The sequence below is a fragment of the Onychomys torridus genome, chromosome 3, assembly GCF_903995425.1.
Source record: "Onychomys torridus chromosome 3, mOncTor1.1, whole genome shotgun sequence".
Taxonomy (NCBI): Eukaryota; Metazoa; Chordata; class Mammalia; order Rodentia; family Cricetidae; genus Onychomys; species Onychomys torridus.
Window position 1 is genome coordinate 102,281,628 of NC_050445.1, and position 18,365 is coordinate 102,299,992.

Sequence of the window (18,365 nt, forward strand, 5' to 3'; positions counted from 1 at the left end):
ACTCAACCAGGAAGCACCAAGCACGGTTCCAATGGATGGGAACAACCAATAGTTCTACCCAGTTATGAGAATCATGAACCACAGCAACAAACAGCCTGGCACCACAACCCTAAGGGTGCAGCAGTGGCACACACACTTTGGCAGTAACCAACAGCTCTCCAGTTAGATTCAAAACCCACTCAACAATAGGAGAATCACAACTGGCAATGGAAACCTAGCCAACAACTTCAAGCTAATGAAGTCATAGATCTTGGAGAAGAAACTGCAACCACTGTTTCTAAATAAGCACAATCCCTAACTGCATTCTGAATATTTGTCCATGTACCCACAGAGAAGTGTGGTTCTCACCCCGCCTCAAGGAAACTTCCTTTTGCAACAGATAGAGACCATTAAAGAAAAGCAGAATCCATCAAACTGCAGAGTTGTAGAGCCCAGGCCCAGCTGATACATCCACATTTCAACACCTGCACCTAAGGCTCATGGATAATTGTGGAAGAGAGGGCAGGCAGGTTGCGAGAGCCAGAGCAACTGGGAGTTTTCTGTGAGATAGTGTCTCAATGTGAGAAGCTACACCATTGAAGTCTCACCAACGCAGCAGCTGAAGCATGACCGAACAAGGACGATACCCATAGACAGGCTAACAAGGGTGGGGGAAAGCCCAGGAGGGCTCAATCTACACAAAAATCTACAGGCCACTTAGAAGTGCTGAGAGCAGGAGAGAGAATCCTTCCCAGAGGAGAGCACACCAGTTGGTCAGCCAATACTAAATGGCCATCCCTGAAAACACATACAAGCAATATATACAGACTAAGCAAGTAATATTTATGTACCAACAAAGAAAAAGAGGCCATGAATTTGAAAGGAGGCAAAGAGGTATATGCATGATGGGGTTTGAAAGGAAGAAGGGAAGGGATAAATGATGTGATAGATTATCAAAATTTTTTAATTGCTTTAAAAAGCCATAAATCCTATGTAACTAAATATTAAAAATTTCTTCATTCAACAAAAAACGTAGTAACAGAAAGGAAAAAAATTTAATCTTACTGCTGAGAGATACCTCCTCTGAATGTCTCAGAAACCAGTGCTCTCTCCCCAATGTAGTCTCCAACTCCTCCTTCATGACTCCGCCTCAACTTGAAGACCACTGGTAATTAAAAAAAAAAAAAAAAGAAAGAAAGAAAGAAAAAAGAAAACCCAAGGAGCTAGAGAGATGGTCAGGAGTTAAGAGCCCTTGCTGCTCTTTCGGAGGACCTGGCTCTGCTTCCCAGCACACACATGGGAATCATTTGTGACATTTGTAACCCCAGTTCCAGGGGATCTGATGCCCTCTTCTGGACTCCCAGGGTGACAAGCACACGTGTGGCACACATACATACACAAATGCAAACACTCATACACATAAAAACAAATCTTTAAAAAGGGGGTGGGGGACAGGCTAGACAGTGAGAGTCTAGCTTTGGTCACAGTTCCACACCTGAATTAGTTATGAGTTAATAAAGGGTATATGGAAAGTTAGGCCGCTAGCCAAGGGGAGGCCTCAGAAATCGCATATGCAATCTCCTCTAAAACTGAAGGAAATGCAGCTCCCAGCAGTTGATTAACTTGTCCTTACTGTTATTAGCAGTAAGTTCTCCCAACTCTAGGGCCGCTAGAACTAGGCACAGTGACTTCACAGGTTTTGCAAACGGCACCCCACTCAGGCTCTGTAGCCTCAGTTTCTTCAGAAAGCCTTCTCTTCTAAGGTCATTCTGCTTCGCCCACACTCCAGAATGCCAGATCTCTCAGAAAGCACGTGCTTCCGAAGAGTCCATTGCGACTGATGACATCTGACAGGCCGAGAGGCCAGTAGACAATCCTCCCCTTTCTTCTAAATGCCATGCCTCTATTAATGTGGCTGGAGAACAAATTGGCTTCCGTGGGAGCGAGTGGATTCACTCACTTTGTGTGGACTCTCTTCAACCAAACCCTGGAGCTCTCTATGGATGCTGTTGCCAAGCAACACCTCCCGTAGCTCCACCCTCTAACAGTCACAGTGACTGGCATATAACGCAATGGCTGAAGCTGAGAGGTTCAGACTGTCTGGGGTTCTCTGCCTGCCTTGATCTCTAAGAAAAAGGAAACTGGGCATAATAACCCAAGGAAAGAAACCCACAGGGTGACTCTCCACCAGCAGTGACCAGGCAGGGCCACTGCCAAACTCAGGGACAACCTGGCACTGTGCTGGGTGGACAAAAGCTAGTCTTAGGCAACCCAACGTTCCTTCCCTGGTGCTTGCCTCACCTTTTCTTGGGATCTACCGGTCAATAGTCCAGTTCTGCCCAGCCTTTTATGAGTCTACCCTTAGAAAACCATATGGCTTACTGAAAAAAGAAAAATGCACAGACTCTGAAGTAAGGGGGAGAAAAGCAGGTTGAAGAATGACACAGGAATTTTGTTTGATGTAAATAATCACAGAAAAGATACCAAATGGTGAGCGGTGGCTGGTGGTGCTTAAGGGCTAGACTGGTGTTAGGTGGGGGTTTGCAATTCTGTTTTACTCATTCCAGCACTGTCTATAGACTGATAAGCACATGGGCATTAAGTTACTTGAATGAGTAACTGGAAGAGATGAAGGAAGAATAGAGGAAGGCAGGGAGGGAGGGTAAATCAGCCTTCCATTCAGCAAAGCATGAATCCCAGGTCTGGTGAAGGTCGAGCTTTATACCCAGCGGCCCAGATTGGTTGCTCAGGGCCCCCAGCCCATCACTGGTGCTCCCTCCCTCTGTTCCTTGGCTTCCTTCTGGTGGAGGCAGTGGAGCTCTGAGCAGGCACAAACCCCACTGACATGAGGATTGGCACCAAAGCCGCCAGGCTCCCTGAGCCCTGTGCATTGTCCCACTGGGAGGAGTGCTTCGCATGATGCCAGGCGGGCCAGGAGGACTCCACACGCAGTGTATTCTACTATCTCCTGATTCAGTGTAGAGCAAGGGCTGGGCCCCTGCCAGCTGCCAACCTCCAACTGCTTTCTGTGGACTTCCCCCTCACTTGCCCCACTGGGCCTCATATTCAGGAATAGGACAATCAGGAATGACATCCCTTTTTCTACACCTGCTATCCTCCACAGTGACCATGACTGCCTGCTCCAAGATTGGGAAGATCAGCTCAGTCAGGATGCTGCCAATTTCATATCTATGTATCAGGTGGGCAAGACTGACAGGTGCAGAAACTGCTTGCCCACAGAAAGGAGTGGTTCTGGGCATAAGGTATAGATAGAAGGCTACCTCATCAGAGAATTGCAGAGAAGCGGACCACAGTCTTGAGAAGCCATGCTGGACTAGGGAGAAGCTACACCCTCAGTATGATGCCTTCCCCCAGAGAAACCTCATCTCTGATGTAGCTGGCCATTCTCTCCATACCTCCTCCAGACCCTGAGCAGGCCTGGCTCATCAGAAGACCTTCTTTCCCAGTGGACTCTGGTCCACACCCACCACAAAGCCGCAGTGGCAGCAGGTTTGGGCTGTGGTGTGGTCTGGGACAACTGTCCTGCAGACCTTATGGACCTCCCCCTTCCTTTCTTGTAATTTCGGGTGTTTTGAAGGCTTTGTTCACAGGGATGTCAAATTATCTAGAGAGAGAATATATGTGCAGCAGCATCTAAGGACCTGGGGGCTGTGTTTGAGAGATCAAAACCCTCAGAACATGCCCCCAGTGAAGGCTGCCTTCTAGATGCCTCTTGGCCCTGTTTCTGAGGCTTCATTTAAGGGCTAATCATCCCCTGAAGTTCTTTTGTTTGGGGGAACATTTGTTTTGCTTTTGAGACAAGGCTCACATATCCCATATCAATTGTACTGAATTTACTATGTACCCAGCATGACCTGTAACTTCTGGTCCTCTTGCCTCTATCTCCCAAGAACTTGGATTACAGGTATGTAATTTATGCACTGCTGGTGAGAAAATCCAGGGCTTCAGACATGCTATCTAAGCCAATTTCCTGTTCTTCCAATGATCAAGCATGAACTCTAACGAAAGCAATTTGGAAACAAGAATCATTTGCAGTCAAAGCCACTGAGCCTGACAGGCGTTCTCTTAAGCTGATGCCCTGAATATATAGGGCATGGCTTCTTCTACTTGGGTGAAAGAGCTGGGCTGATGCTGGCACAAGGGACAGAGCAGGACACCAGACACAGGCCAGAGAGCAAAGCTGCCTGAGGAGTCTCAATGGACACAGTAGTCTGTGATTCACCAGTAGCTGGTGACTCAAAGTCTCAGAGACATTAGCTAATTGTGAAAGCAATTACAGGCAATCAGGGATGGGATCTCCTCCGACTTCAGGCCAGTGCCGCTCTTGGACATCAGCTGGGTGGACACTATCCCTTCCCTGGGTCATAGCAAACCAGAGGTACACATGTGGGAGAGCTGCTGCAGTTTTGAGGGGTAGAAATGCGCTGGTGACTGAATTCCAAGAAGCAGTCTTGATTTTCAAAGATAGAGACTCTCACACTTGAAAAAAAGAGACCCTTAAATGGCTATATACACAATATAGCTATCATAGGAAAGAAACTAGAGTGAAGGATAAGGCTTATCTGTGGGCCTTTCCTCCCTGTCAAAACAAACAAGACTTGTGTGGTTGTTCAGTGGTGGTGCAGTGGGGATAAACTTCTAAATGCTCTGCTGTATCACCAAGGTACCCGGCAGCCATGCAGAATCCCAGTCCAGCTCAGCGTTCCCAGGAGCATAGAAGCAGACTCTCACTTTACCAGGATCCAGGTGCTCTGCATAGTTACTGCAGCTAAGAAGCGTTGACATGCACAGCCATTTGCCTTTGTGAGTTAAAACTGCCCCAAAGAACACTCATTTACATTTTTAGACAAGTCTCTAGTCCAAATTGATTTTGACCTCTATTGCAGCAAAGGATGGCCCTGGACTTTTGATCCTCATTCCTCAATTTCCTGAGTAGTTGGGATGTCAAGATGGGCACCATAATACTCTGTTCATGTGGTGTTGGAGATCACTTAAGAAAGCTTTAAACGGACAGTAGGCAAGCACTCTATCAAATGAGCTACATCCATAGCCCAATCATTTATCAAAAATAAAAATCCTCTTAGGCTTTATCATACAGAAGCCTGCAAAGCTCCAAGGATATGGCTGTAACATGAAACCAAACCCTGCTTTCACAGAATCTGTGTTCAACTAGGGAATAAACATTCTGTAGAAAAGATGGCTAGACTCGGTGATACTGGGACAGAAATAGACATGGTGGCATATTAGGGTGACAAAGGTGGTCAGGAAAAAGTCCCCTGAGAGATGCTGTCTTAACTGGCTCTTGAAGAATAGAAAGAACCCAGCCTCACCAAGAACTATAGCAAAGGCCCAGAGAACAGCCATGGCAAAGGCCCCGAGGCCAGCATGTATGTGGCATGTCGGAGGAACAGGACAGGATGCGGCTGCAGCATCATGTGTAGAAGGAACGTGGAGACAAAGGATGAAGGTTGTATGCTGTGGTGAGGAACTTGGATTTTATTCTAACTATGGGAAGTCAGAATGAGGGAAGTCACAGGAGAATTAGGACCTGTTTTACATCTGCCCTGGTGGCTTAAAACAGCACCCATTGGGTTGCTTTAAATTCTGAAGGTCAGGATGTACCAGGACCCAATGGGAGAGCTCCTTTCTAGTCTACAGGATGTCAGTGATACCTCCATTCCCCTGCCTTGGCTTCTCCTCACTCTACTTCTACCCAAGCTGTGCAGAGCAGCTGGCATGGAGAACAGGTCAGACTCAATGAGGGGAGGCATGAAGGAAGGAAGGAAGGAAGGAAGGAAGGAAGGAAGGAAGGAAGGAAGGAAGGAAGGAAGGAAGGAAGCAAGCAGGGTTCTGGTTTGATATGTATTTTTAAAGTTCTAGTGTAAACATCCCCTGCAAAATGAGATGTCATGAGACCAATCACAAAAATGGTTCTGTAACTCAGATGGAAGGTGTGGACCTGAGATGTCAGCAAAAAGAGGGTCGTGTAAATTATTGGGGAGGAAGAATGAGGCAGCAGGCAGGTGGAAGATGCAGGGCCCAGAGCCTTAGAGCCTCACCACGTAGGTGGACCAAAGAGCAGAGATAGATCCCCAAAAGTTCCATAGAAACTGCCAGTGGCAGCCAAAGACAAAGGAAGTCAGCAGGAGGGGACAGCAGCAAGAGCCAGGAGAGGCAGTTCTGTAAAGAGAGTCGAGAGAGGAGTCACTGAAGGGTCTTACTTGGGGTTTCCGCAAGACGGAGTTTTTCAGAACAGCATGCTCAACTATGAAACACCCCCACGTGGAGAGAGGTGGCTGCAGGAGAGAAGGCCTTGACACTGGCCTCTGGTGGGAACAGGGACAGGGGGCAGGGGTAGAACATAGGGGCTCAGAGAGGAAAGTGGGCAGCTTCACTTGGCTGTCCATGTCCTCAGTGAAGCACTGGGTGAGGTCATCTATTGGCCAGTGGCCAGCTAGAAGGAACATGTGAGGGAGATGTGAGTACCAGCAGCAGACACAGATACAGAGAAGCTGACGTGGTGGGAAATCCAATAGCCCGATATGTAGAGTTTCCCCTCTTTTCCAGCCTTTGTATAAAAAGCGACAACAAGGAGAATGGTTGAGTTACATTCTGGTCATATTGCCGGCTCATCTGTTCCTCATAACAGCTCAGAAAAGGCAAAGTGGAAACAATGACACTAGCCCCAAAGGACTCACTGCCCGGACTGCTGGTTTCATTGGGACGGCCCTTTACCCCCACTTCCACTCCTCCCTGAACTGTTTTCCTCACGGCCCCAAAAGCATTGCCAGATCAATGTCCTTGCCTTCCGGACTTGACACCAGGTCTCTGTGCCCTGGACTCATCTTCACTGAGCCTTGCCTTTGCCCCTGGGAAATGTTCCCACTGTGATTGGCTTCAGGCAGGGGTTGATAAGTTTCTCCTCTGAGCTTCCCTCTGTGTCTGTCTCCTACTCAACTGAGTGCATCGAAACAGCACCATGATGAAAAAGTCTGCTTTAAAGTCAAAACTCCAGTTCAAGCTCTGAGTGCACTTACGATCTTGGCACTTTTCACCTTTGACCTCCACTTCTCCATCTTTCCAACAGCGAGAGGAGAGGTGTTGTTGGTAGCAACAGTAGTAGCACCCCAAAGAATTCTCACGAACATCCTTCTCCAAGCTCCTGATCCACAGAAAACACTCCACACACAGCAGCTGGCATGTTCTAACAGTGGACAGCAGAGAAGAACCAGTTTACAGTGAGGACATTGCTTGAGGCTCAACACTTAAAATCTAAGAAGCCAGGTCAGGTGTGGTGCCACACACCTGTAATCTCGGTACTGGGGAGGTGGAGACAGGCTGATTGTAAGGTCAAGGCCAGCCTGCACTACGTAAAAAGACCTTAGCTCATTTTTTTTTTTTTTAATCTAAGAACCCAGAGAAAGGTAACTGTACATTATTATGACTGCAGAAGGAAATCTGGATTGGCTGCAAGCCCTGAATTATTCACATCAGGACAGAGGGGCTGGGTGGTTACTCAGGAGTCAGCATCACTGTGTGAGTTTGTTAACAAGTTGCCCCATCTCACAGCAGACATACCTGCTGAGGGTGAAGAGTGGGCATTCAAGGACTAGCATAGAATTCTGGGCCTGGTGAGATAGTGCAGCAGGTAAAGGGACCTGATATCCTGAGTTTGATCCCTGGGACCCACAGGGCAGAACAGAACTGACCATGGCAAGTTGTCTTCTGATCTCCAAAATGTGCCATGACATGAGTGTCACTACACACAACAACTGAATGAATGTTAACAAAAGTTTTAAAGACAATTCTGATGCTGATCTGGGCTGTTGTAAAGATGTCCACAGCAAAGTAAAAATGATTGTGCACTTACAACACGGAAACTCAGAAAATCCATCAAATCTGTAAAGGAAAAGACATCAAAAATAATTAAATCCAAGAAGTGCCAGTCTCCTCTCCCTGAGTTCACCAAGAGAAGACACAAAGCAAATCCTGGGAGGTTCAGGGGAGACCCAATGTCTGATGATACAAGGAACCCAGCGACAACCCCCCTGGGACACAGGTAGAAGAGGCAGGGTCAGAAGCCAGAGCATTTGTGGAATAACAGGGATATTCTCTTGAAAAGAAAATTTTCACTGTGTTTTAATAGCCTTAAAAATATTAATGTCTTTGCTTCAACAAGTCTATTTTTATGTGACAATAACAAATATTAAACAATAACAGTGAGGCAATAGCCTAAAAGAGGGAAAGTGGTTATTACAATATTTTCATAACAACCGAAGATTGGAAGCAGCCTGAAAATCTAAAAGCAAGGAAGTGCTTATATGAACAGATTTAAGTTGATATAATAATATTATGCAGATGTAAAAGTTATTGTGAAGCAATACAGTAACATCACAGGAGAGAAAGGCTTAGGGTACGCCTAGCACACAAAACCAGACTTCAACTGGGACCCAGCTAAACACGGCTGTGCAGAACTTAAGCAGGGAAGAGTGGCAAGCACACAGAGGAGAGCGCACCAGGAAGCAGAACTCCAGACATGTCTACTCTCTCTCATTTCTCCGACTGCCTGTGTGCTCTCTCCCACTGCACTCTCACGGGCAACTGGAGGCACAAAGCACATGTCTCCTCTTGTGCACCTTTTAGTAGGTGTGGTTTGACTCGCATGATTCCAAGGGAACTTCTGATAGTGATTTGGTATTCAGTTTTCCCTGCTAACAAGCCCTAGTCTTGGTGGCCTCTAAGCTGCGTTTTTTCCTTGGCTCCCAGGCCAGCTGCTCTCTTTCTCTCTGGAGCCAACTAGGAAGTGTCCTCTTTAAACAAACAAACACACAAGAATTATAAGAAAGCAAAAACAAAGTAACAACAACAAGGAAAAGTCTCTGTTGCTGGTGTCCCTTGATCCTGGGATGGCCTCTCCAGCCAGCTGTTACTTCTTTGATATTTGCCTGCTAAAGGGGCCAGTCTACAACTTCAAAGCTGGTCAGTCTCTGTCTGTCTGTCATCTGTTCTCTCTGTCAATCTCTCTTTCTCATAGTTTATTTGTTGGTGAAACTGGATCTTTTCTGGTATAGCCTAGATTTTTCTGATTAATATTTCTTTTGTCTTCTATGTTTTCTGTGTATGTTAGCATGACTGACAGGCCAAATCTAGCCTGTGGCCTGTCTTTATAAAGTTTCATTGGAACACAGCCACACCCGTTTATTTACATATTGTGTGTGGCTGCTTCCAAGCTTCGGTACGAGAGCCAAGTGTCTGTAAGTAGAACCCGTGGTCCACAACACCCCAGATATTACTGTTGAGTGCTTTTGTGGGAGAAATTCGTTTGATTCCTGATCTGAACACTTGATTAAATTCAGCTTTAATCACCCGCTGAACTTACGTCACAGGTAGCATTTATGGACTTCCATGGAGAGTGAGTAATGACTGGCTATCCTTTTCTTTGCAATGTTAGCAGCTATTATTGCTTACAATGGAGAGCCATTAAGCCATTAGGGATTGCCAAATGGTGACACTCTCACTCAGCCTGCCTGCTTAATTTATTACCTATTATGCTTCTGCAAACAGGAACTTTTTCTTACCAACTATTTAGTTACCTATAACTAGTGGTCTTACGGAAATTTAAAAAAAAAAAAAAAAAACAGATAAGATGCTTAATTCCTTCTTTTTATTTAAAAGGCTGCTTCTTCCCTTTAATTTAGTAGGGGTTTTTATTTTGTTTTTGTTATTGGTGGTCTATCTGACACAGGGTCCTACTAGATAGCCCAGGATGGCCTGGATCATCCTCATGATCCTCCTGCCTCAGCCTCCCAAATGCTGGAATTGTAGGTATATGCCATGACACCCAGCTCTATCTACTAGTTTTCAAGGGAATAACTTGTTGGGTTTTTTTATGTTTCACAATGAACTTCTGAACCTTAGCCCGTTGTTAACCTCATGAGCACATCCTTGGCCTGTTCAAATAGGTTATGGTCCTTCTGCTAGAACCTAATGCTCTTTGATGGCTTCCTTGCTAATCTAATCTGACAAGGTTTTCTAGAACAGCATTCATCTGCTATATGAAATTGGTCATATTTACTTTAGATTTTTGTTTATTTGACTGTTTTGGGTTTTTTCAAATCTTCTGACTGTATTTTGTACTATAGCCTGAAGACAAGGGTGACATCATCCTTGTCTGACTCCTCTCAGGGTAGGTAATGAAACTTGGCTTTTAAGGAGATGCATTTTCAATTATACAGGACTTGGTTAAGCAGATTAAAAGTCAATATATTTTCTCCACATCTTCCTACGTTCTCCTTGCTGCCCTCTGGCCCTGTGGCTGTTTCCAAGGAAACCCCCACAGCGCTCTAGGGTAGAGCAAGATAGTCTCAAGTAGGACTCCCACCTGGTCTCTGCTTCCCATCGTATAGGCACAGAAAGTGGTCAGCTGAACCTACACATCTGCAACTGTCACACCCCAAATGCAGGTGCATAGGGCTCTCTCTTTCCTGCCCCAAGCTCCATCTCCACACCAAGGGATCACAGCTAGGACTAATGTGTCCCACTGTTACTGAAATATGAAGGGCCCATATTGTTGGCTTTCTCCTGTTGAGAAAGTGGGGAAGGGATGATGGAAAAGAAGTCCATTTTACATGTAGTGTGTCAACTTCTGCAGTGGCTTTTAAATCTGCTCCACTCATTCCAGCCTGAAAGGGACTTTATTACTCTTCTAATTTCATAGCTCAGAGAACACTTACAACCTGTCCAAAGTGGCATGGCTAATAAGAGACAAAGCTAGAACCTATACCCAGGCCTTCCCCTTTAAGGATCTCTTTACAACCCTGCCCCAAACCCTAACCACCGATGCCAGGAAACACAGTTAAGTCTGGACACATTGGTGAAGCACGACCCTGCACAAATAACCAAGCAAAGCTGTGATAGCGGGTGTTGACAGCAGAGTGGGCAAAGAACCTGGTGACCTGACCTGCCCCTAAGGTTTGTGAGCAGGGGTTCAGGGAAGTCTACCCAGAAGGAAAGAAGGAAGCTAAGACCCAGGAGATGAGCTAGACTGGGCTGGGGAATAGAGAAGGAAGGAAAGTTTTCCTGGAAGATAGTATACAGAAAAGCCTCAAGACTTGAAAGGGTTTAAGGAACAGCTGTCAAGTCTTTGCCAACCTTCCCAATGGAGAGGTAGAGCCTATTTGTCTACCTCCAGTTGAGGCTGGCCTTATCACTTGCTTTGATTAACAAACATGAGAGAGGTGGTGTCTTATGACTGCCAAGGTGAGGCCTTCACAGAGCCAAAGTTTCTGCTTTGACAAGCTTGGGTAGCCTCTAAGCATCCAGTCACACACTGTGAGAAGTCCAACCAGGTGAGGAGATCACCCAGGAGAGAAGATGAGCACTCTATCATGGCCCATTTGATACACCAGCTTGACTGGGTCACAGGCCCAGCCATTTGATCGAACAGAATTCTAGGTGGTTCTGTAGGAGGTGGTGGCATACGCCTTTAATCCCAGCACTCAGGAGGCAGAGCCAGGTGGATCTCTGTGAGTTTGAGGCCAGCCTGGTCTACAGAGTGAGAACCAGGACAGGCACCAAATCTACATGGAGAAACCCTGTCTCAAAAAATTAAAAACAACAACAACAAAAAAAAAATTCTAGATGGTTCTATAAGAGTATTTTTGGATGAGATTAACACTTAAATTGGAAGACTTGGTAAAGATTTCCTCTCCTCAATGTGAGTAGGTCTTATTCAATCAGCTGAAAGCCAGAAAGGTCCAACACTGTTGGCTCTTTCCTGGGTGAGAGAGCTCTCACTTCCCAACTGCACTGAGACAGGAACACGGATTTTATGCCCCCCTACCTTCAGACTCGTCTGAAACATTGGTTCTTTCTTCTTAGGTCTTAAGTCTTCTAGCCTTTAGAGGGAACGACACCATCGGTTCCCCTGCTTCTCAGGCTCTCTATTTGGATTAGTCACACCTTACTGGCTCCCCCAGGCCTCAGCTAACCAATGCACTTTGTAGACCTTAGAGCTTCCCCACCTTCACATAAGCCAATTCTTCATGATAAATATTTTGCATACATAGCCTCTTGGTTCTGTTTCTCTGGAGAACCCTGAATAATGTATCCTCTGATAGACTACCTCAGCTGCACTCCTTGCTGCTAGTCATGCGGGCAAGTCGTCTTGCCTAGCAGAATATTCGCATGGCTACAGTCCTAGCAAACATCACCCAGGATGAAAGGGCCACCCAGCTGAGGACAGTCAACCCATAGAATCACTAGAGGTCTGGTCAGCCTAGTCACTGGTGTTCGGGGGCTTGTGATGCAGCAACAGGTAATGAAGAAGGGTGCTGGTGTGCTAGGGGAAAGAAAGGCAGGGAAAATGGCTCAGAAAGCACAGGAGGGGTAGAGTGGGTCAACAGAGGAAAGAGATGGAGAATGGGCAGCGCTAGATCATACAAGACATTGTAGCCATGGAGGTTTTGGTTCAGAAGCTAACATTTCATCTGCCCCCAGTTTCCTGCTTTCTGTCTCTCCTTGTCTACTGTTTAGCTTAAGATTCATTGTCAAAGTGCTGTGTGGTATTAAGCATCAAGAATTAACTGGTGCTAATAACTAAGTGTATAAACTATATCATTACCACTCCTGCACACATTTTTTTTTTTTTTTGGTGTGTTTACACACCTATGCATGTAGAGGCTAGAGTTCCACCTCAGATGTCATTCCTCAGGAGTCATCTACCTTACTTTTTGAGATACTGTTTCTCACTGGCTTGAAGTCACCAGTAAGGCTAGGCGCAGCAAGTCTTGGTGGCCTACCTCTTTCAGTCTCCCTGGCTTTGTGATTACAAGTGTGTGCCTCCACAACCAACTTGGGTTTTGTGGATCAAACTTAGGTCTTCGTGGCTATGCTACAAACATTTTTGCCATCTTCTCAGCACCAGAAATGAGTTCTTAAATCCCTAGACACCAAGAAATTCAAGTGTGCAAAAATGTAAGCTTACTTATTGTTATGGCTGGAATGACATCCCCTAAAGGCACACACTGGGGCCTGGCTGTCAGCTGATGGGCCTTTGTGAGTGATTGGGTCCTAGAGGCTCTGACCCAGTGGGTGGATTAATCCCTTGATGGGTTCACAATATGCTGGAACCTAGCCAGGGGAAGTGGGGAAATAGATCTTGTCCCTGGAGCCTTCTTTTTTCTCCTCTCTGCTTCCTGCCACCTTAGGGTACGCAGCTCTGCTCTCTTATTCTTAGGGTAAGCACACACTGTCCTCCATGACACTCTGTCTCACCAAGGGCCAGAAACAAAGCAGTCGCCTAACAGTGAACAGAAACCTCTTAAAACTGTGAGTCAGAATGAATCTTTTCTCTTAGAAGTAATTGTTTTCTCAGATATTTGACACAAAGATGAAAAAAAAAAGACAAATGCAGCTTTCAAAACCTAAAAGGCCTCAGTCTATGATTTGCATGGAGGCAGAACTCACCCCATCTGAATCCCAGTCCTTCCTTTCTGGCTGCCTGGCCAATTCCTCATTTATGTTAGGAAAAGACATAGATCTGAAGAATAATGTGGTCCTCTGAGTCTTTACAGTTCTTGATACTTAAAAAGGGAAACCTTTAGACTTAAAAAAGATTTAACTCCAATTATGCTTCAAATGCTCGGTTTTTACCATTGAAAGCCATAGCTGTCCAGACTGCTCTCTGCCACAGATGCATGAACATTTGATGCTTCCTCTCTTTATGCCCCAGAACAATGAATATGGAAAGCATTTGTAAGAGGCTGCAGCAGTCAAGGGAAGAACAGGTGGTGCTAATGGACTAACAAAATCAAGTTCAGCAGCAGCATCCTCTTCCTTGCTCTATACTGTCTGATACAATGCATCCTCTTACTATTCTCTATACTGTCTGATACAATGCATCCTCTTCCTATGTTCTATACTGTCTGATACAATAAATCCTGTTACTATGCTCTATACTGTCTGATTCAATACATATTGTCTGATACAAGTCATATGACACAGTGCACCTCACTGCCACCATTCCTACCTACTTTGTTAGTACAAATACTGTAACTACCTCTGTGTTTGCCTACACAAGACCTACACAAGATCAAGCTAGTCAATATTTCAGAGTAGGAGGAAAGGGGCTCACAAACCCCGCTCCCTGCTGAGGCGCTACAGTTGATGACTTTGGGGGTGGGGAGAAAGAGTCAGTTTTCTTTATGGATGCAGTCTTTGTATTAACTGCTTTTCTATTACTATGATGAAATACCATGACCAAGGCAACTTAGAGAAGGGTTTATTTGGAGCTTATGTTCCAGAAGGAAAAGAGTCCATCACCATCATGGCAATGAAGCCTGGCAGCAGTCAAGTATGGCCACTGAAATAGCAAGCTGAGAGCTGAGAGCTCCCATCTTAAACCACAAATGGGAAGCAAAGAGAGTGAACTTGGAATGATGAGAGTCCTTAAACTTGAAAAATCTGTGCCCAGTGACGTACTTCCTCCAGCAGAGCCACACCTCCTAAGCCTCCTCAAGCAGTGCCAATAACTGAGGACAAAGTATTCAAAAGCCAAAGGCCATGGAGACATCTGCCATTCTAACCAGAGGCCCTGATAGGTCAGCCTGCTCCAGTGATGGCTTGACACCTATTAGTACATGAGCAGCATAAATTAGACCTGGTGGATTATTTAAAAAAAAAAATCCTTTTAAGAACATGAAGCTGAGAAAAGGACAAAGAATGGATCTGGGAGACGTTAGAGGGAGGAACAGAAATGAGTATGATCAAAATGTATTGTACGAACCGGCGGGGGTGGCACACTCCTTTATCCCAGCACTCAGGAAGCAGAGCTAGGCGGATCTCTGTGAGTTCGAGGCCAGCCTGGGCTACTGAGTGAGATCCAGGACAACCACTGAAACTACACAGAGAAACCCTGTCTCAAAAAAACAAACAAAAAAATGTATTGTATGCCTATAGGAAATGCTCAAAGAATAAAAATTATATTTTAAAGAAATGTTATACCCCCAAAGGTCAAGGTTATGCTCACCTCCCATTTCTCAGTGTATACCTGATGCCAGCACAAAAACTCCTTTCAGATCACTGCACTCCAGTGTCTTCTAATCCATCCTCATTTTGTTTTTTAATGCTTCAAATGCTGACCCTCTTTGAAAAGTTCTCCGGTTTGTGAAAGTGGCCTATCACCCTGTGTGACAGACGTTTTCTTGGAGCTGACTAAGTGCTTAACTTGGGAGAAGAAAAAAAAAACAACCCTGAAATTAAAACCAGGATGGCAGACTGCAAATACACTTAACCTCTGGGCCAAATCTATAGGCTGCCTATATACTGCATTAACATAAATTTAAATTTGAAAGACTCAGACATTCTTAACAGTGTGTGTGTGTGTGTGTGTGTGTGTGTGTATGAGTGTGTGTGTGTGCATGAATGTGTGTGTATGTGTGTGTGCGTGCACACGCGTGTGTGTCAGGGGTACACAGTGAGACTCTGTCTCAAAAACTTAAACAGTACAATTATTTGTTCCTCAGTTCTATCCACTTAAAATGTTAATCAAAGAATAAAAGAGGCCAGAATAGCAGTTACCTTAGAGAATGCTATTAACTGGCAGTTGACTGAAGGAGCATGCTGACCACTGGGTTGTTTTCATCTTGACAGAGATGGTACTTGGGTATATAAAATTGTAAAATTGAATTAAACTGTTCACTTTAGATTTATATACTTTCCCATGTATAAGCTACATCTCAATTGAAAAACCAGTGAGCAGGCCTGGGCCCATGCCTACAATCCCAGCTTCTTCTCAGTGAATCCTGAGACCCATCACAAGAACCCACCACAAGGATGGAAGTCACATAACCTTGTTGGTGTGTACTAAGAGAAGAGGGAAAGTAAATTGCACTGTACTGGTGTAAGAGTTAACGCACTCTATCTGAGTCCTGTCTTAATTCATTTTCTGTTCCTATAATAGAACCCTTGGAGCTTGGAATCTAATTTAAAAAAGAGGCTGACCTTGGTTCCTTCGCAATACCAGCATCTGCTGTGCTTCTGGTGAGGGCCACATTCTGTGTCACATCATGGTGGGGAAGCTGAAATAGAGGTGAGAGACTGCAGAACATGGGTTAGGGGAGAAGAAAGAAGAAGAGGTGATTCGCATTTCAGCCCCCGACTCTGTGCGAACTATAATTCCCGTGCTGACACAAGTCCCTGCCAAAGACTTCACCTCCCCACACCACGGCATTGTCAACCAAATTCAGTGTGAGTTCTGGTAGGGTCAAACCACATCCAAAGCATAGCGACTCCTTAATTCCCACAGTTGAAAAACTGATATGATTTTATTTTTCTGAAATACAGCAAATAAGACGTATTGCAAAGGCTCGCTTATAGATGGTTGGTTGAAGTCAGACCCCACTGTCTGTGGGAAGTAATGTCCTAAATGGACCTAAGTACACAGGATAGCCTACGAAAGTCAAAGGAAGTCAAAATAGCTTAAGATTGCAATAGAACATATTTGTGAAGAAATGGTCTTACCACTGTAGAAGCCAATTCCACTAGACACATAATGATGTTGAAAAGGCCTTTGATTGTTGCTATCTGATGAAGAACAGTCTTGTGGAAACGCAGGGAGAGGAAGGACACATTCTGCAGTGCTTCTGAGGAGGAAGTCCGGGAGCTGTCAGGAATAATCTGAGTTCATTTTGGAATGGCCACATTCCTTTTCGTGATGAGCAGATATGCACGTCTGATTCTATCATGTGCCATGATTACAGCTGCTTTTGGGTCTACGCGAAGTCCTCCCTGAGGGGGTGAAGTCCTCCCTGAGGGAATCAGACAGCAAGAGAGGAAGGGATTAGCAATATGGATACTATCAGCCTTTCCATTCTTTTCTGTGTGGTGCTGAGGCCTCAGCACTCCCCCCACATCCCAGGCCTCTGGGTGCTGAGATGTAAGAATGAAGTAATGTCTACAGACTCAAAGCTGTAGACAGGAAAACAGTCAAGTCAACTCCAATGACCCACTAGATTTAGTTACCACCAACTAGTCTAATATATTCTACTTATTTGATTTTAAAATAATTAACCACTGGATATATCAAATCTCCTTTGCTCCAGGGAGTAGTTTTTACAGTGCAAACGCACTTTCTTAAAGCTGCTATGAGAATGTGAAGGCTCACTTCCTTCCTTTGCAAGGGGTGTTAATACCCTGTGGGGCATAATGGCCACCTGTCAGAGACAGGAGCTGCTGACAAATCAGGAAATGCAAGTGACATCACCCCAGTGTGGGGCATTAGTCTCCCAAGGTCTCTACTTGTTTCTGAGCCAGAGACAGGCAGACTTCAGGGAGACTGAGTGTCCCTGTGTCATAGAGCAGGAGACTCAGAGGTTCCAAAAGATCACCTAGGCGGCTCGCTTCATCCTAGTCTGTCCTAACATTAATCAAGGACTGGCTCACAGACAGGGTCAGAAGGAGAATGAAAAACCTCTAGAACGACAGGTATCAGATGGTCTGTGAGGAAGCTGAGCCTGTGACTCCACTGGGAATCTTCAAATAGCTCTTCCAGAGGCCTGGGTGAATGGCCTGGCCATGTTGTCAGTGTACCTCGGCTTCTCCCAGGGCCACAGCTCTTCTCCTGGAAAGCAACAGGAAGCAGTGACGATTGCATTCACTTTTTCTGATGGACAGCACTAGCTTCATCCTCTCAGTTCCATGGCATTTTGTAAATGGCTAAAATCACTGAACCCCGGTTTTCTTATTTTAAGATGGTATTGCCAATACACAGAGCTCTGACTTCAGGTGCCTGGGTCAAATACAATAGCTATCAAAAATAAGCCTGGGCCAGCGAGATGGCTCAGTGGGTGAAGGTTTCCTGGCCCCACTTGGTAAAGCAGAGAACTGGTAAAGCAACTTGTCCTGTGACCCACACATGCTGTGGCACACTCCCTGCCACACTGCACCCAAATAAATAAATTCAAAATTAAAATTATACAGTGGTGAATTAAGAAGACCTCTCTGAAATGTGAAAGAGACTACTTCCAACAGGCTCAGCTCCACATATGAAAACTTTGGACATCACTTCCAACTGTCAATATCACAAAAACCATAGATCGCATGGGAGCTCTAGAAGGAGGTTGCCAGAAAAGCTTGCCCAACTCACTCAAGAACTAAAGAGAGTGAAAGCTCAAACTGAACTCCCATTTCTGTCCTAACTTTTATATAACATGTTTACTGGAGTGGAGGAAAGCAATCCAAACCTTTCGGCTCCCAGCCCTGCTCCCAGAGTTGTGGATCTCTCAGGCAAGTTAATTAATGGCTCACTCATAAAGCACAGGCAATAAATAGGCCCATGCTTCAAAGGATGGTGGCAAGAATGAAAT